Source organism: Nuphar pumila, chromosome 9 (genome assembly GCF_984573655.1).
Source record: "Nuphar pumila chromosome 9, dmNupPumi1.hap1.1, whole genome shotgun sequence".
NCBI lineage: Eukaryota > Viridiplantae > Streptophyta > Magnoliopsida > Nymphaeales > Nymphaeaceae > Nuphar > Nuphar pumila.
In genome coordinates, this window is record NC_143257.1 from 106,852,816 (window position 1) to 106,874,799 (window position 21,984).

A 21,984-nucleotide genomic window follows, 5' to 3' on the forward strand; every position below is an offset into this window, starting at 1 on the left:
AAAAAAAAAATAATAATAAAGCACAAGGCTATATCAACTTACTTTAACTTAAACCACCATAAAAAGAGAATCGTGCTCAAGCTTTTGTGTCTACCGTAGGTTTAGGAGCATACTGAATGGGGTATACCTGATTTTGCCTGCTGGTGTTAAATTTTTTTCAAAATATTTTAAAAGATATTTTCAATAAAAATTAAGTGTAAATCTCTCACCAAATCTAAATAATTGACTTACATAAAAGTAATGAAATTCAGATCGAATCATAAGGAACAGAATAAGAACAAGTATTCCAAACAAATCACACTCTTTATTGCCTTAAAAATAGAAAAAAATATGAAAACAAACGTGCACAATGCCTATTACAAAAGCATGAGTGAAAATAAAATTTAAAAAGACCATAACCTGAAAATGATAGAAATAACCTAATGCCCTGACTATAAAAACTCCAAATATAATTACGAGCTAGCTTACTTCAACCTTTGTAAAAGAAACTTTAGTGCGTTCACTTCAACCACCTTGGTGCTCATCGATGCCATACCTGTAATCACATAAAACGAAAACCCAAAAAACAAAACTATTTCTATACTATGTTAGTGACCTGACAAAGACTCAATTAGACTTAACTTAAGCACTTAAAACTTAACTTTAGGTTCCAATTTTTTTATGAAAACTAGTACCTGACACATATAAAGCAACTCAATTAAGACACCAAAAACTCACCAAATACACTCTAAGACATTTAATTTAAAAAATTTAAAAATAAAATTAATTTTCAAGAATCGCTGCAATTAATATCGAAAGTTAGATTTCTACAGGGCTAAAAAACCAGCTTCAGTATAATGGTCGTAAAATCCTAACCTCTGGTCGAATTGAGCTAAAATTTAGAGAGAATACTTCAGACACATACAACTAACACATACTAAATTTTCAGCCTTAAACTTTTTCTAGATCATCCGAAATAGTCTATTTATCAAACCATAAATTTTAGAATTAGAGGTCAGATTTCTGCAAAGCCAGAAAACTGGTTTCGATAAAATGTTCGTAAAATCTCAATTCTTAGTCGGATTGAGCTGAAACTTGGAAAAAATACTCTAAACACATACAACTAACACATACTAAAATTTCATCCTTAAACATTTTCTGGATCGGCCAGAATAATTTATTTATCAAACCAAAAAATTCAGGCCTGACACAAAAAATTTGACCGATGAAGAACTTAGTTTTCTGGCAAAAAAAAAATTCTAAAACATAAAACAATGATTCTAAACGATCATAAAAAATCCTAGATAGTAAATCTAAATATGCAAGAAAAATAAAAAAGATAAAATCTGCTCTATATACAAAATACCCTAAAAATCTAAAGAAGAGGTAGAAGGAACTTACCGACAACGGTTCCTGATTTTGGATTAGGTTGAGAAAAGTGTGGATCTCCCCTATGATGGTGCTGCATCCCAGAGGTTTCACACAATGTGAGGAGTCATGTCAGATGGTTGTTGCATATGAAACTCACATAGAGATGAAGAAGGGAAAAGAAAAAAGAGGGAGAGAGAGTTCCCCAACGTTGGAAAAGAAGAGGAGGAAAGAAGGGGGGGGGGGGGGCAGCTCCTAAGGAGAAGAACTCCTCTCCTTAGGTTTCCTAACCTATTTATAATGATAACTTAAAGTAATACTTTTTTCTAAAACTACACTACAAATACCATTATTTCATAACAATTCCAAGGTGGTGTCCCATGTGGAGAGATATTTTAGACTTTTTAACCTTTGCCCAGTTGGATTTGAGATTGGAGCATATAAGATTTAGATATTGACTCCAAATCTTCACTCCAACTGCTTTAAAATAACTCTAGAATGCTCAATATGCACCTAATTTGGATGAAATTCGCACCAAAAACTCCTTGCATACCAAAATTCCTCAACCATGTGTATTTTAACATTAAAATCAATGAAATTCATGCATACATTATATAAAAATATATGTAATTTACGTATGATCAAATTCTCCCATGCTTAATGTTTGCTAGTCCTCAAGAAAACTACTCTAAACTACCAAAAATCATAAATAAAGTAATCAAAACAACTAACTAGCCTAACTCACTTTTGTAAGAATCACCGTTGCATTTAGCATATGCAATAAGTCCTTTAAACCCCTAGGTTATCCTAGTAGACGAATAAGGTCTCGTGGGGGTTTGCAATGATGCTACTCACAAACATCCACACCCTGTGTATACTTAATTCAAAACATAGGTCCATAGAGTATACATTACACCATCATTCATCTTATGCTTTATTGGAGCTTGTTAAATATAATGACTAGCCACCACAACACAAACCTTAAGACACATGTAATTAAAATCAATATTTATCATATACTCATAAAGATTATAATACAATTGAATGCTTAAGTAGTTTCAGATATGCCCCTCATATAGACACCTTGATGTCAACTGATCATACCTTGACCCTTTTCTTTTGCCACATATACTTTCGTCCATGCTTTATGCAATGTCAGTGTTTCTTAGGCTTTCTACATGGTCCATGTAGCGAGCTTTGGGCCAACAACTCCCAAATCAGACGACCTTAGGACACCAAGTGCAGAGCACTCCTCACACTTAATTACTCGAACTAAGTAGACCACGACCACTGACTAAGCCTGATGCTTAGTTTCACTTTGTTCCTTTTTTTGCGTGAATGCGAACACTTTATAGAGTGCCTGAACCCAGCTACTCCGATTGCATGACTGTTATCATCGCAAAATTTTTACTTTTTGCGAGTCAAACTGACCTTTGAAAAAGATTTTGAAAATAACTCGCCTCCGTTTTTAAAATGCGGGATTATTCCGAAGAATGAGACTCGCCTGTCGGTACGAGATTCAACCGTTCCTGGCGCCTTTACCAGGGGTAATTGAACCAAGGATCAATCAAATGCTTTGCTTTGTTCAACTTGTCTAAACCATATTCTAATTCCTAAATGCACAAAGAATCAGGCATGTGCTATGAATTTCTAAAAATGCACATTTGAAAACATGATGTTTGCTTCAAAGATTGAAAAATATTTGGAAGATTCTTGGAAAATAAACTCTTTGAAAATTGTGAATTATTTTTGAGATGCTATATTTGAGAAAGTGAAAATCGATTTCTGAAGAAATATAAGGATTTTGTGAAAATCGATTTTGAGAAATGTGAAATAACTTTGAAAAACTCGATTTCTTTGAATTCAAACTTTGAAATTGAAAATCTAACTTAGAAAATCGAATTTGGAACTTGGGAAATACTTGAAATATCATTGGAAAATCCATATTTTGAGAAAATCGATTTTTGAATAATACTTAGGAAATTTTGAAGAATTTGATTCCTTTGACTTGGAATTTGAATTGGAATTGGAATTGGAAAATTCATGAAATGAATGAATATGATTTTGAGGAATTGGGAAAAACTCTTTGTATTTTTGAGAAATGCAGTGCATTTTGAAATTAGCCTAAGAGTGTAGGCTGAATGTGGCTAATGTGAAGATCATAAATCTAGATATCCTTCATATTCTGACTATGGCCATAAATACGAATTTCACAAAGTTTATAAACTTCATAAAATCTAGTGTATGTGCCATTCGTGTAAACCATAGTGAGTTTGAATATGCATGAATCATCATCCATCACACATTAACATTATTTTAAAAAAATAAACTATATGCAATGATGTCTAAGCTAAGCAGGAAATGTAAATTCTTATTCCAAAGTTTAATTTAGTTTACATCACTATTGAAATTTAAATACATGAAAAATAAAGTCTTCAATGTACCTGCAAAACTAGAAAACTTTGTTAGTGATGATATGTTGGCTTTTCTAGATTTATCCAGCAATATCAGGAAATTGCTGGATTTTGCTAGATATAAGCCTTTTTTTTGCCATGATTCCCTTAAATCAAAATGATAAAGTATGAAATAAAATTGAATAAATAAGGAAGATAAGATATGAAATTTCGAAATTGGGGTCAAAATGACCAAAATACCCCTAATAACAAGACTATGGCCTTGAAATTAGGGTTTTCAGAAAGATATTTTGATAAAATGCAAGTTTTGAAATTCAAATGAAAATAAATCAAACTAAATATGTTATGACATGATTAAAAATATGAAAACTAGGGTTAGGGATTTCGAAATTTAGGTTAAATGACCAAATTGCCCCCGATAGCAAGACTATGGCCTTGAAATCAGAGTTTTTAGAAAATATTTTGGTAAAACTTAGGTTTTATGTACTAAATGAAATCAAATGAACATCAAATTAAACCTAAAGCATCCTAATATGATTATGAATATGATTAAACCCTAAAAATATATGCTTATACACAAAAATCCAAGAATATCACAAATTTTGTGATTTTTGCAGTGTTTTGGAATTCTTCGGGTACCCTGTTTTGCAATTTGCTTAATTCAGCCATCAATCAGATTCCAAAATTCATCAAATTTGGTACCTGCACTTATTATAACCCTAATAGTGGATTGGAATTATAAAAATAAATTTTTGGCAGTAATTTAATCCGAAAATAGCATCAAACCCTAAAAATATGCTATTTTTGACCTAGTTCATCAACCAGTCTCAGTCCAAGACCTGAACTAGGGGTCAAACCTCCATTAAAATCTATGAAATTTTACAGAGACCAAACAGACAGAACAACAGAACTTTTCCTTTTTACAGATCTGAAAAAGCACTTAGGATCAGGGAGATCCCTTTCCGGCAATCCGGGCTTGAATATTGCAAACCAAACATGAGTTAAAACAGACACTGCATATTACAAATTCTGGGATAAATATCAGTGCTATTCCAAAATATCTGAGATTTTCACAGTAAATAGTTGACAGAAAAATAATAATACTCACTTTTTACAGATTATGAATCAAATCTATGGTTTGGGATTTATAAACAACACAAGTCTGATTAGGGTTTTGGTAAACCCTAACGAGTTTTAAATTGAAAATCAGAGTCTCTGACAGAGGAAAAATATTAAACAGTAGTTAAAAATTTCCAAAATTTCACAGTAGATATATCTAATCATTGTGAATACATGTCAATTTACAGATCAAAAATCGGATATAAGATGAGAAAAATATCATAACAGTAAGTTACCTTCTTGATTTTAACAACGATTTTAAAGTTTTAAAAACCCGATTCGATGTCCGATTTTTCTGACAGGGTTCCCGAGATCCAAAACCTCTGATTTTTTTACAGTAGTTCAATCACATATGCATGCATCACATATAAAAAAATCAGAAATTAAAAACACATATTTCAATCCGAAACAGCATGCTCTTTTTTGTTCTAAATTAAAAAACACACAGAAATCTAATAAACTTGAGAAAACATGCATTAACTAATGAAAAACAATAAAATAAACATTAAAACAGTAAATAAAAATTATTTCTATGCTATATGACGTAACATAAACATGAATAAACCATTAAATAAATAAAAAATCATGGAATCAATGGCTGGAATTTGCTTTCACCTTTGAAATCATGGATTTAACCCATTTAACGGGTAAATCTCACGTTTCGTCGGTTAAGAATATGAAAAACGTACCTCTCATCGATTCTAATGGATTAGAATCCTTGAAATCACCCTCAAACTGAGTTAGATCATCTTCTTGGGTCGATTTTGGGGTTCTTGGATGAAATCCATGGTTAAATCCATGAACACAAGAGTTTTCATGGTGAAATCTATTGAAAAATCATAAAAAACTAATAAAATAATTAAAAAATAATATTAAATAAACTCACCTTGGGGCTGCAGCTGCAATGGAGGAAGGTAGAGGTGCTAGAGAAGAGAGAGAGGCCACGAAAATTTGAGAGAAAAAGAGCCCCTTTTGACCTCTTGAAGTCCCCTATTTATAGGTTTTCAAAACCTCCTTAATTAGAGTTAATTAAGAGGTTTTTCATTTTTTCAGGACTCTTTCTAATAAATCCACTAAGGGAAACAATTTTTTGGAGAATTATAGCCTAGGTGGGACTCTAATTAATCCCTAATTAGCCCCTAACTAAACCTAGAAAACCCCCAAATGTGATGCCACTTGGCATCTTCCACATTTGGTTTTTTAAAAACCTTTAAAAACACTAGTTTTAAAAACTAAACTTCAAAATGGGTTTTCAAAATGATATTAACTCTTCTAAACCCCTAACACTAACCAAGACACTGACTAACCCTAGTCTAGCCCTGACTTACTCGGATGTGGCGCCACTCCGAGTGGGCCCTACTTGAGTTTTTCAAAAAGCAATTTTAAAACTTGAAATTGAAGGAGTTTTCAAAAGATTTTCAAAAATAAGCTTGAAATTAAAAGTTTTGAAATGACATAGGGTTCTAACTGGGTCAAAACCCCTCTGGATATAGTTCCAACTGAGTGGGCCCACATCGATTTTTGCAAATTTTGAAATAAACACTAAAACAACTTTGAAAAGGGGTTAAAATCAATAATTGAAATTCAAGATTTTTGAAAACAGAGTCTCAGGCGAACTGGAACTCTGAGTTAGAGTCCTGAACTCTTAGGATTCTGAAATTTTAGATTTTAAAAAGCCAAATGAAAGGTTTTTGAAAGATTTTATCAGAAAATGGTGAAACAAGTCAGAAAATACAGCCAGGGTTAGACTCCTAACTAGATCAGAACTCTGACATAGAGTCCTGAACTAACTGGACTCTGCAAAATGACCTAATTTTTTTGAAAACGAATGGAAACAAATGAAAATGGAATAAAAATAGACTTCAAAACAGACTTCTGACTGGACTGGGACAAAGTCCTGATCGGACTAAAACTCTAGATTTTTTTGGTATTTTCTGAAAAACAGTTGAAAGAACTTGTGAAAACAGTTAAAATAATAACAAATATTGGAATAAATCAGAGTTCTGATTCAACTGAGACTCTAAGAACAGAGTCCTGATTGAACTAGGACTCTTATATTGTTGGATTTTCTGATAAGTGATGGAATTTAAGCAAAGCTTTTGAAAACCAGTGAAAATGAAGTGAGAAAATCAATTTTGGATAGAATCCTACTTCAATCAGGACTCTGGGGTAGAGTCCTGATTTGATCAGGACTCTGAGATAAAACCTCAGAATTTTAAAATTCTTTGATAAAAGCGCAACAGTTTTGATAGATGAAAAGATTTTTGAAAGATTCTTTCAAAATTTGAAATCAGGATCGGAGTCCTGATCCAACTAGGACTCTCTGAACAGAGTCCTGTTTTGACTAAAACTCTGAGTTTCTGACTCATTTTGAAAGATTTGATTGAAAATGGTTGTGAAAGATTAGAGTTCTAATCCGATTAAAACTCTGAAGAAGAGTCCTGATCCGACTGGACTCTTGAAGAAGAGTCCTGATCCAACTAGGACTCTAAGATTTTGGCCAAAACAGAAGATTTTAAAAGGTTTTCTCCGAAAACAGGTAAAAAGGTAGTGAAAAGTAGAGTTTTAATCCGACTAGGACTCTGGAAAAAGAGTCCTGATCCAATTAGGACTCTAAATTTTTTGAGATTTTTGATAAATGAAGGAATCCAGAAGCGACACCACCTAAATGGGTCTCATCTGAGAATTGAAATCAATTGAAATTGAGTTTGAAATGAATCCAGATTGTTTTATGAGAAAATACTTCAAAATATAAGGTCCTGGGGGTTGGCAAATGACACAATGTTGATTAAAAACCCAGGTTTTAAAATTGATTTTTGAAAGAAAAGTTTTAAAACTCAAATCTGGATTGAATATTTTGAAAACATGAGTGCTAGATCTCGAAAATGAGATGTAATGACATGCAATGCTATGCAATGCAATGAAATGATATGCTGAATTCATGCAATGATAAGCAATGACACATGAAATGGATGAATACTGAATGAGGAGGAAAATTTGGGGTGTTTACAATGACTTATTATGCATGCAACTTTATGGTCTACAATGCTCTATATTTTTATCTTGTATTTCACACTTTTTTTTATATTTTTTTAAGGGGTCATAACCTTCTTTACTTTAACACTCTAGAGCATACAATCTTATAAATATATTCAGACATTCAATTCCAATCCGATTTGTCTAAGAAAGATCATGGGTGTTCAAAATGTCTAACCTGCTTTTAACCCTTAGCATAAAAATGAAACAAGTTCAAATGTGCATCCTAGAACCTAACTGTGAATTTTAGCAACATATAAAATGGAAAGCATGCTTCAAATGTATCACACCCTCTCCCATAAGTGAAATTCACTGTCCTTAGTGGTATGACATGGAAAAATAAGACTGACATACACATGACAATAGACACTATGAGGGAAAGCAACAGAAGAGAAAGGAATAGATATGACTGGTTTATTTGTCAAGATACGATTGGGTCTGCCCAATGCTCTTAGGAGTTCATATTGCTTATTTTAACCATGGCGACCCTGCTAAATCCACCTACTTCACCTGAAATGCTCATAAACACTCAAAACTCAAGGTGAGTAGTCAGTATATATATGACAAAAACAAATAATAAAAAGAAAAGAAATTTTGTTTCTATCTACCATGAGTTGCCTCTCACAAAGTGCTGCATTTATTGTTGACAGCTAGACAAAGAGACTGCTAGCCCTTGCAGTCAATCATATTAATGGACTCAATGTCCTGTGCATCTGTGAGGCTTGAGATATAGGGCTTTAATCTTTACCCATTTACTTTGAAATCCCCACCCATTTTGGGATCCCTCAAAGTTACTGCACTATGCGGGAATACCTCAAGGATCTCAAACGGGCCATCTCACTTGGACCTTAGTTTCTCTGAAAATAGTTGAAGTCATGAATTGAAAGTCCAAACTTTCTGCCTAGGCTCGAATTCCTTTCTAAGAATATGCTTGTCATGGAAGGCCTTAGTTTGAGATTTGTAGATTTTGGCATTCTCATATGCTTCATTTCGTAGCTCATCGAGCTCGCTCAGCTGTAGCTTGTGTTCTTTGCTAGCCTGGGCCAAATTAAAATTAAAAGTCTTGATTGCCCAATAGACTCTGTGGTCCAACTCAATAGGGAGATGACATGGTTTCCCAAATACCAAACAGTAGGGAGACATGCTAATGGGGGTCTTGTAAGTGGTCTGATAGGCCCACAAAGCATCATCCAATCGTGGGGACCAATCCTTGGGGTCAGGCTGAACCGTCGTCTCTAAGATCCTCTTAATTTTCCTGTTGGAAACCTCAACTTGACCACTAGTCTATAGGTGATAGGGGGTGGCTATTTTATGATGTACCGAGTACTTTCGTAGAAGGAACGCGACCTGTACGTTCTTGAAGTGCTCACCCTCGTCACTAATCAAGGCACGTAGAACTCTGAACCTACTGAAGATATTGTGCCTAATAAAAAGAAGCATCACTTTATGATCATTGGTCCAGGTAGCCACAACCTCCACCCACTTGGAGACATAGTCCACCGCAACAATGATATACATATAACCAAATGATGGTGGAAAAGGGGCCATGAAGTCTATCCCTCAGACATAAAAAATCTCAACAATCAAAATGGGGATTAAGGGCATTATGTCTCTCCTAAACATGTTTCCTAATTGCTGATATCGCAAGCATCTATGATGAAACTCATGCGAGTCCTTATGCAATGTGGGCCACCAAAATCCAGATTGCAAGACCTTGGCAGCGGTCTTTCTACTGGAAAAGTGACCTCCACATGGCAGGGAATGACAAAAGGTTAGAATGGACTCGACTTCTTCCTCTGGGACACACCTCCAAATAACATGGTCTGCTCCAAGCTTGAATAGCTCTAGATCCTCTCAGAAATAGTACTTTACCTGCACCATAAACTAATTTCTCTCAGATTTGCTCCAATACACAGGGAGCTTTCCGATCATGAGATAATTTGTAATATTGGCAAACTACAAAAGACGCTTGACATGCAAGATCTGATAATCCAGAAATGAATAATCAATCTGTCCCCGATTAATAGACGGATCTACAACCAGTCTAGACAGATGGTCTGCTACTACATTCTGACTTCCACTTTTATCTTGAATCTCGAGATCAAACTCCTATAATAGAAAAATCCATCGGATGAGTCACACTTTTGTATCTTTATTACTCATCAGGTACCGCAAAGTGGCATGATCTGAGTAGACAACGACTTTGGAGCCTAGCAGATATGACCAAAACTTCTCTAATGCAAATACTACGGCCAGGAGTTCCTTCTCCGTGGTAGTGTAGTTCAACTGTGCATCTGTAATGGCTCGACAAATTTCAAACCAAAAATATCAGGATTTTTTTTCTTCTAAAAAGTAATAATGCAACAGTCTCATCAATGGACTCGTTCCAACCATACCGAGCACTAGACCGTCCGCTTGAGCATAAGCACATGCGTGTCTTAGCCTCCTAGTACCAGATCTAGTACAAAACTACCATTAAAGAATCTGATTGAACTATTACATAACAGAAATTATTATTATACCAAGTTTTCATCATTGACATCACCTTAATCGAATTAAGCTCTAGGGAGTCAGCCTGCGTATGCACCGGCATTTAGTAGCTCCGTAGAACAAAATTCAAAGTTAAGGCATCCAAATGACAAAATCCTTATGTTATTATCATGTAAGTAAACACAACGAAAAAATATTGATTTTGAAAATCAATTTCATAAACTGGTTTCTTGGCTAAATCTCGAGACAAATTACATTATAAGAACTACTACCATCTTATACCCAAATAGAAATTGATTATGTATAAAGTAATTAAAATTCAGAATTAAACTAATAATTAATTATTCAATTAAATAGTCCTTTAACTAATAAAAAAGTATTAAAATTTAAATGAAATAAGAATCCCTTGAAATCATCTAAAACATCAGTGTGCATTACCCCTCTCTAGCCTCCTGCACTCGTTCTAGCCATCACATATCTTCTGAAAAATATTTTATATTGAAAGAATGAGACTTTGAAAAGTCGTACTAAAATTCACATAGCTAATGCAAAATGCAACATATAGAGCTTGCTTGATATAAATCTCAAAGTTTGCATCAATTACCAACAAGGCATATATAAAATTTCTGCAAGCTATTCACGAATTCAAAATTTATAAGCAAGTATGGAATAACAATCTTAAGCATGCTAACATCAACTCCAGATGAGAACAAGATATACATCAATGTGAATGAATTTATTAACTTTTAGAAAATAAGAATAATTTGCAATAATATAAAGTAAAGTAAAGTACAGTAAAGTAATGTGAGCAAGTATTTTATGTTTTCTCTTAATTACTTAGTCTACTTGGGTATGACGTAGACCAACCCAAAACAGGCTGACTATCTCGAGTGTTTATTATGCTATATATTTTATTATGTCCGAGAAGCCCCTTGAGTCATACCCTCTAACGACGGAGCCCAAACCATGTGAGAAAATGACTGCTCCGAGAGAACTCTACTTGGGGGAGTGATGCTTGCGTCATACGATGATCATGATCACTCACTTCTGCAGAAGTACCCTGGAACTGCCCACCTAGGACAAAGTGATAGTCTTGGTCCCCCTAACTTCTCTAGCTGGAGGACTGTCGAGGTATTATTCCTTGCAACTCAAAATAATAAGGTCTAGAGAGTTTCATACCTTCTACCCTCTCTAAGGTAGATCACTGTCAAGCAACCGGTTCAACATACCTCAGTAAAACAAGGCATACCCGGAAGAGCTATCACAGGGTACCTTTAAATTAAGCTATAGGTAACATATGCAACTACCATTTGGGCTAGTGTACTCCCATCTCATTGTTCCCTCTTATGGAACCATTAATCATTTTAATTTCAGCAAGCACACCAAGTGGCCTTCAAACCCTGTGGGATTTCATAATTCCTACATGTATTTAACAATACCGCATATCAAAGCATAACATGCATCCTCAAAATCAGGAATCATGTTAACATGTTATTTAACAATTCATTCATGCAATATCATATTATTTCAAATATTTATGAATAAACCTGCAGTAATATCACATATACCTCATTTTGCATCCGCATATATGGACTATATCAAATAACATTAACATGCTCATATTCATTTTTTTCACATGCTTTGCATTTACAATCATGCTCATAATCTGTTTATCATAAAAAGCTCCATGATCAAACTGCCATACTTGAACAAATCCACAAATCTCAATCGCAACATGTATATAAACAATAAATCTCACCATTATCTCTATCACAAATATTTATATAAGATCTAATATGATTTAAAACTGAATTTATGAAGAGTTTAAAGAAAACATCAAAACATAATCAAAGCCATAAACTCGACTTTCTCGATAAGAGCTTCCATAAACCCTTATCGATCAAATCAATATGACTCTAATTAATATCTTGACCTTTCAGTTCTCAAATCATATTAGACCTAATTAAAATATTCATGATAGTATACACATAAGAACTCACTACAACAGGCCCGTAACTAAAAACACATAGTTTTTTTTCCCAGATTCAAGCCTAAACCGAACAAACCCACATTTTGCTAGTTACGTTCAATTGTAATCATGCTTAAAAAAGATGAATATACATTACTTAAACTCAATTCATTCTATTCAAACTATAATCAATTCATATCTCAATTGAATATGCCTTTGGAATCAATCAGAATAATATATTTGTAAAATAATGCGAAAACGTCTAGTTCAGATCTTCTCACATGTCTATCTCATTAATATTAATGCAATATGACATATAATTAGTAATAATATGCAATACATGTTAAAAAAATATATTAAAATCATAAGTCTCTTACATGTTGCTAAATAAAAATAAGTATAAGTTTCTTGGGCAAATTCGGATCTCTGGTGACCCGATTTTATAAAATCTGTGAAAAATAGTAGTACACTTATAAAATCTTGGTATTTTTACCATGACTACCTATACATGTTAAGAATACAACAAAATAAACCGTTTTAAAAAATAATGAATATAAAAATAACTTAAAATCATTTACAAAACCCTGTTCTGATAGAGCTTTGATCCAGAATTAGTAATCCACAAGATTTTAATTAGATTAAGGTATTTTTTGAAATTTATACAGAACATTTTTTGACAAAACCCTTTTTACACAGTTTGTTATCATGTATTAAGATTGATTTAAATTTTTTATAAAATATTTGGAGTCATTTTTCAAAGGCGTTTACAACTTTTATAAAAAATGGGACAAAATCATCATGTAAACATGGCCAAAAATTGGGACTCTATTAAAACGAGCATGACTTCAACAATATTTATCCAAAATGAGTGAAGCAAAACTCTAAATTTAAGATCAAAATGTTTAGATGATCGTGATGATTTTATTTAGATTTTTCAGACTGGTATTCATAGAGTTATTGATTTATTTCTAAAACTGGTCAAAAAATATATATCAAACTTCACAATTTTAGGTTTCTCAAAAAATGATTTTGTAAAAACCCTTTTTAAGATTATAAATCCTTTAGAATATGATTATTTTCAGTTTGATCTTACTTGATATGGATTAATACATGAATAACACTATGGTGTGAGTTTTATGAAAATGATTTTTAAAAACAATAATTTTATGTAAAAACAATGTGAAAGCCAGACACCAAAGAATAATAACTGGCTCGCATGAGTAGTGGAGTCTGGGTCGAACTCAGAGAATGAAAAATACTTTGTATTTAGACACACAACTAACTACTCTTTATTGCCAAAAATAAAAAGCAATTAATTAATTAATTTAACTAAGAGTGCTGCCTCTGCAGAGGGATTAAACAAATAATTAAATGGATTTATTATAGACCCAATAAAATGAAATAAAATCCTAATCTAAAAAGAAAAGAAAGGGATTCAGTGTTTCAAGTCTTTTAGTCCCTTTTTGTATAGACCATGTTTTCTTTTTGTTCTCTAAGGGCTCCCTGAGGGCACTTTTGAAAGCCTGAAGGGTTTTTTAAGGGGACCTTTTAGGGACCTCAGAGGGTACTTTAGGGGTACGAAAAGGGGCTCATCACACATCTACACGCTTCCCTGCAAAAACACAAACACAAAACACCAAGCAGAAAAAGAAATCTATGAGAAAATCAAAGGCAAATATGTGAAAAAATCACAAAACATGAATTAATTAACATGAAACAAACTAACTATATGAACTAACTTTGAACAAACTAACACTAAAAGATAAAATAGTAAAACAACCTAACTAACAAATCAAGAAACTAATTTGTAACAAACTAATGATTAACTAATTCAAGAAATCAAGAACTAATTAACTCTAAAGATCAAGAAGACAATCAACTGAACATAACAAACAAATTAATTAAAAATTAACAAGACTAAGAAAGAAAATCGGTTACTAATAAAGTATGCTAATTTGCTAACCCAAATCAAGTAAAGCTAGTTATTAATCTATATGCAAGATAATAATAAAAAAACTAACTCACTAATAACTAAGACATAATGGAAGATGCTATATGGATTAACAAATTTAAAACTAATCACATATCTGAAACCATATAAAACTACCTAACTTACTACTTATTAATGGACTAAAAACAAAAAAAAAACAAGAATCGGCTATTCCTATTACCACGCTAAATCTAATTCTAACTTACAGATGAAAATAGAAAAACTAAATGAACTTACATGAATCACACAACCCTAGGTTAATTAATGCATGCTGGGAATATTAAAGACTAACTACAACATTATGCAATAATAAAAACTAATCTAACCTATGCTCAAGAAAACGCTAATACGAAAGAGATCGGCTATGTTACTTTCCTACGTAGACTGGATTAACATCAAACGCTGGGATGCACAAACATTGACTTTAACGTGACTACTCTAATTAACTGGTAAAACAAAGCAGCAATTGAATCCATATTAATTGACTACATGCAAAAAAGAAGAAGAAGAAAACTACACTATGTTCTACCGAATTTTTTTCTTTTCTTTTTAATCTAATAACAAATCTATCTAACCAAAAAAACTAATCTTCACTAACTTGATGGCAGGTATTGATCAACTAACTCAGACTTCTTTAATTACAGAAACTATGCTCTACCTAACGTCAAAACACGATTTCAGCAAAACGATAAAAAAACTAATCGGCTAATAAAAAAACAAATTCTATTTACTTGATCTAAAAACAATAATGAATACAAAAAAAAAAATGTGCTGCAGACTTTCCTAAACTAACTCTAATCCTAAGCTAATCTAAAACTAATCAAGAATCAAGAAAACAAAATATACAAGCCTATATTAAAACTAACGATCTACCTACATCAACATTATCCTACGCTTAAATCAAGAAACAATTGAACTACTTAATACAAAATCTATATTTTTTTTTGATGCAAGAAAACTAAACTAAACTAATCTAAATATGCAGATGATGCGATGCTATGCTTTATGCCATGCAAAACCTAAAGCTACGGTGAAATGGGGGAGAAAAAGCAAACCTGACGATCCGCTTCCGACGGATTGGATGAGAAGAGAAGAGAAGATGGCTAATCCCAACTGAACACACGCCTCCCCGACGAAAAGAAAAGGTTGTCGACAACGAGAAGGGTTCAAAGCAAGAAGAAAAAGAAAAAGAGAAAGAAAAAGAAGAAGAAGAAGAAATAGAAGAAAGAGGAGAAATCAGCAAGGAGAGAGAACAAGGGAGAGGGAGAAGAGAGTGTGGGAGCAAAGGGGGCATTTTTTCAGAAGAGGAAAAAATGTCCCCTCATGCTGAAAGAATCCTATTTATATTATTATAATTAGGTTAAAACAATTTTTTTAAAACAAGTCCAAAAAATTTTCAATAATTTCCAAAAAGGGCTCTGCTTAGAAAAACATGTTTCTCTAAAATAACTATTCCTAAACTAATTACAATTAGCTAATTACAACCTAATCTAACTAAACTACAATTAAAAAAATCCCAAATTAATAAAAAAATATCAAAAAACGCAGGGCGAACTTTGAAATACATAATTTTTTGATAATTTTATTTTCAATGCAGTTTCTCGAAACTAATGATAAAAATAAGTTTTTAACACAATTTTCTACTGGATTTTGCATAAAATAGTATGAATAAAATGCAAAATGTTTGCATGATCAAATTTTTCCATGCTTATCGATCGCTAGTCCTCGAGCAAACTGAAGCAAAAAGCAAAAATAAAAAATTAACTCGAACAAAAACCTAACTCACTTTCATAGGAATTACGGTTGCATTTAGCATATGCAACATGCCCTTTAAACCCCTGGGTTACCCTAGTGGACGAGTAAGGTCTTGTGAGGGTTTGCAGTGATGCTACCCACAAACATCTCTGTCATGTATGTATAAAAATTTCAGTCACAAATCATTGGGCAGTTAAGTAGTTTGTTTTCACAAATATTTTATGATATTACATTATCAAAACATGATTAGAGTCGTTTACACACCATTACAGAATAAAACTTTTTCTTTTACTTTTCTAAATATCATCATCATTATGATTTATTCTTAGAAAATCAAATATGTGCATGTCATTATTTACTAATCCTCATTCATGTTTTCTGCATAGGTTTTCTCAATATTTGCTGCTAAGCAGTGAACTTTTTTTTTATGTTCTTTTCTTTTTCTTGATTTTCAAATTTTCATACTTTTTCTATCTTTCTTTTGTTGAGCACTATTTCAAATTTTCAGTTTTCATGGCTCTTATAACGAGATTTGGGTCAGTGACTGCCAGGCTAGACGACCTTAAGGCACTAGATACAAAGTATCCCTCAGACTTAATTGCTCAAGTCACTAGACCTTCAATTTTCATAGTTTTACTTATAGTTTGCTTCTCTGTCATGTGCAATGTCAACATATATTAGGCTCTCTATAATGTTTATGTAACGGGTTTTCGGGCCGATGGCTCCCAAACCAGATGGCTTTAGGGCACCAGGTGTAAACACCCCGCATGCTCTACTTGCTCGAATAAAATAGGCCACAGATATCAACTAGACATAGAAGTGATTTCCTTCATTATCCTTTTCAACACGAGAATCAAACACTTCAACTTGTGTCTGAGCCCAGCTACTGGAGAATACAAAGACATCAACAACTAAACGTATGTGCTTTTTCCTTTTTGAGCTCTTATTTTCAATGTTTGTTCATTTGCTAGTTTTAAAAGATAAAACTGTGCATATTCATACTTATGATTCAAAATAAACTCTAACATGCATCTATCATCATTTCTTTGAAATCTACATAAATAACCATGCTTTTCTAGATCAGTGTCAGATTTTTTTTTTGGGGCTTAAAAATTCTTTAAAAACATTAGATTGTGTAAAGCATTCATATAAGATCAAACTCATTCCTTAAAAGCTCAATTTTTATGAGTTGACATCAAAAGTACAAGTACAAAGACAAAAAAAGTTAAGGTGTGCAAACTATACCCTCCCCCATACTTGAATGACACTGTCCTCAGTGACACTCCCCCATGCTTGCATGAAACTGAGTGAATACATATAAGAACGAAAATAAATGGGAGAAAAGGAGTAGAAGTCACCTGATCCACACTGTGGAACCTTACCTGATGCAGCATGTGAATGACTTTGTAGAGATTTCACCTGTCTCAATGTAGATAACTCATAAAAATATACCAAATGCAATGCATACATGGTCTATCATTCATACTCATGAACCAAGACATAAACAAATACATCCTAAGAAAATAAGAAAAGAAGCAAAAATCTAATCCTAAAAATTTAATATACAAACCTTGTGTGCTGCCTCACTCATCTACGAGGTCAATGACCTCGATGTCTTGACTAACCACGACAAAAAAAATATAAGGCTTCAGCCGTTGCTCATTGACCTTGAAGGTCCCATTCGTACGAGAATAAAAAATAACAACTGCTCCATGTGTAAACACCTCTCATACTATGAACAAGCCATCCCATCTAGACTTCAGCTTCCCTGGAAAAAGATGGAGACATGAATTATATAGCCAGATCTTCTGACCAGGCTCAAACTACTTCCTCAAAATATGCTGATCATGAAAATGCTTTGTTCGAGCCTTGTAGATCTTGGCATTCTCGTAAGCCTCATTTCACAACTCCTCAAGTTCACTCATCTGCAATTTCTTCTATGCACCAACTTGGGCCATATCAAAATTAAACTTTTTGATATCCCAATATTCCCTATGCTCCAACTCAACAGGGAGATGACATGGCTTCCCAAAAACCAATCGGTAGAGGGACATGCCAATCGGGGTCTTGAAAGCAATCCTATATGTTCATAATGCATCATCAAGGTGCTAGGACCAATCCTTGCGGTTTGGTCGGACTGTCTTTTCAAGAATTCGCTTGATATTTCTTTTGGTGACCTTGACCTGACCACTCGTTTGTGGATGGTATGGTATAGCAATCCGGTGATACACAAAATACTTTATAAGGAAGCAACCTGCACATTCCAAAAATGCATACCGCCATCACTAAGCATCGCTCTCGGAGCACTGAACCTACCAAAGATATTATGCTTGATAAATCAAAGCATCTCTTTATGATCATTGGTTCGAGTCACGACCTCGACCCACTTGGAGACATAATCAACTGCTACTAAGATGTAAACAAAGCCAAACGAGGGCGGGAAGGGGCCCATAAAGTCGATGCCCCAGACATAAAAAATCTTTACGACAAGAATGGGCGACAGTGGCATCATGTCATGCTTGGAAACGCTACATGTCTGCTAACAACAATAACACCTCCGATAAAAAATGTGAGCATCTCTATGAAGTGTCGACCCCTAAAATCCAGACTAGAGGACCTTCACATCGGTTTTTCGACTAGAAAAGTGGCCTCTACAGGCCATAAAATGATAGAAAGAAAGGATAAAATTATACTCCTCCTCAGAGATGCACCTCCGAATCACCTGGTCAGGACATAATCAAAACAACTCTGGATCCTCCAAAAAATAATGTCTCACCTGCAAGAAAAAGTGATCTCTCTCATTCTGGTTCTAATACGTAGGGAACTCTCCAGTCACCAAGAAGTTGATGATATGCATGAACTAGAACAAACGCTTGATACGAAGAAGTTGCTCATCCGAGAAGGAATCATCAATCTGTCCTTGATCAGTGGATCTCTCCACGATCAATCTGGACAGATGATCTGCTATAAGATTCTCGTAGCCACTCTTATCTCAAATCTCGAGATCAATTTTTTATAGCAGAAGAATCCAACAAATAAGGCACAACTTGGCATCCTTTTTACTCATTAAGTACCACAGAGCGGCATGATCTGAGTAAATGATGACTTTGGAGCCTAATAAATATGAATGAAACTTCTCAAGGGCAAAATTCATTTGAGCATCAGAGAGGGTCCTACTAGTGTAATAAATGACGTGAGACTTCTGTTCTATCTTCTGGCCCAGAATGACTCCAACCGCGTAATCAGAAGCGTCACACATGATCTCAAAAGGCACAGACCAATCAAGGGAACGAAGAATGGGGGTTGTGGTCAGAGCCGCTTTTAGAGACACAAATACCTTCAGACAGACATCATAAAAAACAAATAGCTGATCTTTTGACAGAAGGTTATATAGCGGTCTAGAAATCCTACTAAAATTCTTGATGAACCGCTGATAGAAACCTGCATGCCCTAAAAATGAACGCACCTACCGTATAGAGGTTGGTGGAGATAATCTAGCAATCGACTCTACTTTGGCCTTATCGACCTTAATCCCTTTCTCGGACACAATATGTCCAAGAATAATCTCCTGATGCACCATAAAATGACTCTTCTCTCAGCTAAGCAAAAGATTTGTCTCCATACAATGCTTCAACACTCTCGACAACTTCTAGAGACAATCATCTAATAAAGAGCCATAAACCAAAAAATCATCCATAAAAATCTCAAGGACGTTATCTACCATATAATAAAAGATCACCATCATACACAGTTGAAATGTTGTCGAGGCATTGTAGAGCCCAAACAACATTCTCCTAAATGCAAAGGTGCCATATGGACAAATGAACGTTGTCTTCTCCTGGTCTTCGGGGTGAACAACCACCTGATTGTATCCTGAACATCCATCAAGAAAACAAAAATAATGTTGGTCTGCGAGTCTCTCCAAAATTTAATCTATGAATGACAACGAAAAATGATCCTTTTGTGTTGCACTGTTCAACTTTCTATAATCAATGCACACTCGTCACTCCGTAGTAGTCTGCATGGGGATGTTCTCTCTCTTCTCATTTAGTTCAACGGTGAGCCCAAACTTCTTGGGGACAACTTGGGTGGGGCTCACCTACTGACTATCGAAGATGAGATAAATGATCCCTGCGTCTAACCATTTGACTACCTCATTCTTCACGACTTTCTTCATATGAGGATTTAACTTCCTTTGCATCTCTCTTGAGGGCTTGGCACCCTCATCCATGATAATTTGATGTATGCAAAAGGAGGGGTCTATCCCATTCAGATCAACTACTGACCATCCAATCGCCTCCTTATGCTCATGCAGAACCTGCAAAAGTTGACACTCCTGAGTGTCAGTTAGGTTTGCGGAAATAATGACAAAGTGAGTCCAATCTTTGCCTAAAAAGGAATACTTGAGCGAAGTCTGTAAGGGCTTTAACTCAAGTTCGAGCAGACTCTCAATGGAAGGTTGGGCTGACTTCTCTGCTAACTCAGGGAGCAGTTCAAAGTGCCAGGTCCACATCAGCTCACCTGATCGTCTATCAATCAATCTCGAGCTCTCTCCCTCTAGTGATGCATCAACCTCCTCTTGAAATGGATCACTCAACATCCAAACATGCTCTACCTCTATGAGGTCTTGAATGCGATCAACCTTGAAAGAAGCCTCATCGCCTGCACTTCCCACCGCGACATGAAAAATGTTCAGCCTCATATTCTTGTTGCTGAATAAAATATCTATAGCGCCTGTGCGGCAATTGATGCATGCATTGGCGGTGGCCAGGAAGAGGCGACCTAAAATGATGGGGGTCTGCCTCATATCATCCACTCCCTCCGTATCCAAGATGATAAAGTCAACAAGGAAGCAAAAGTCTTCCACCTTGACCAAAACATCCTCAAGAATCTCTCGCAGGACCTTGATCGATCTGTTTGCCAGCTGCAGAGTCATGGGTGTTGGCTTCATCTCCTTCAATCCAAATTTGTCATAAAAGAAACCCAGCAAGATATTCACACTTGCCCCAAGGTCGAGCAAGGCACGCTCAATAGTGATGTCTTCGATGACACACAAAATAATAGGAGCCCTTGGGTCCTTGAGCTTCGGTGAGGTTTGATGCTATAACATCACACTCACCTGCTCTGTAAGATAGATCTTCTTCGGCACATGGGACCTCAACTTTCTCTTCTACGTACAATGCTCCTTTAAGAACTTTGTGTATGCAGGGACTTGTTGAATGACATCTAGCAATGAGAGGTTTATCTGAACGTGCTTGAATATCTCAAGGATCTCTTTCATGTTCACTCCCTACTTGCCGAATGACTTTGGTCTCTCTAACGCCTCAAAAAAGGGGGCTTTAGGGATATAGGACTTGGAAGGCTCAGATGGGAGAGCCTTCTCGCTTTCTTGAGGTATGACAATAGGGACTGGTTGTTGTTCACTATGTCTTTTGCTTTCTTCTGCAGCCTCCCTTGGCTGGTACTACTTTCCACTTCTAAGAGTTATAACCGCTTGAGCCTGCTCTTGATGGGCATCTGTCATGTGAAGGTCATGCATCGGCTTCTTACCCCTAGGGTTAACCAACGGTTGGCTAGGTAATGCCCCCTCACTTTGCCTGCTAAGCGTCTCGACGAGTTGTCCCATTTGCGTCTCAAGTTTTGCTGGGAACTCAAGTTCGCCTGCAACAACTTGTCCTCAAAGGACTGGCTAGGAGCAGGCTTCTGGGACAGAGACTGGCTATCTGAGGGCTGGGCTGGGGGGTAACTAGGTCTCTAAAAACTAGACGCATAATTGCCTTGCCTGGGTTGGTTCTGGGAAGGGATGGGGGGTTCGACTTGTGGATTTCTCCATGAAAAATTAGGATGGTTAGGCCAACCCGAGT

The 21,984-nt window shown here is 35.0% G+C and overlaps 1 pseudogene; it reads right to left on the minus strand.

Annotated features, from left to right (window-relative positions):
- Positions 1 to 17,703: 17,703 nt before the first annotated feature.
- On the minus strand, positions 17,704 to 21,071 carry LOC149828806 (uncharacterized; annotated as a pseudogene).
- Between the last annotated feature and the right edge of the window lie 913 nt (positions 21,072 to 21,984).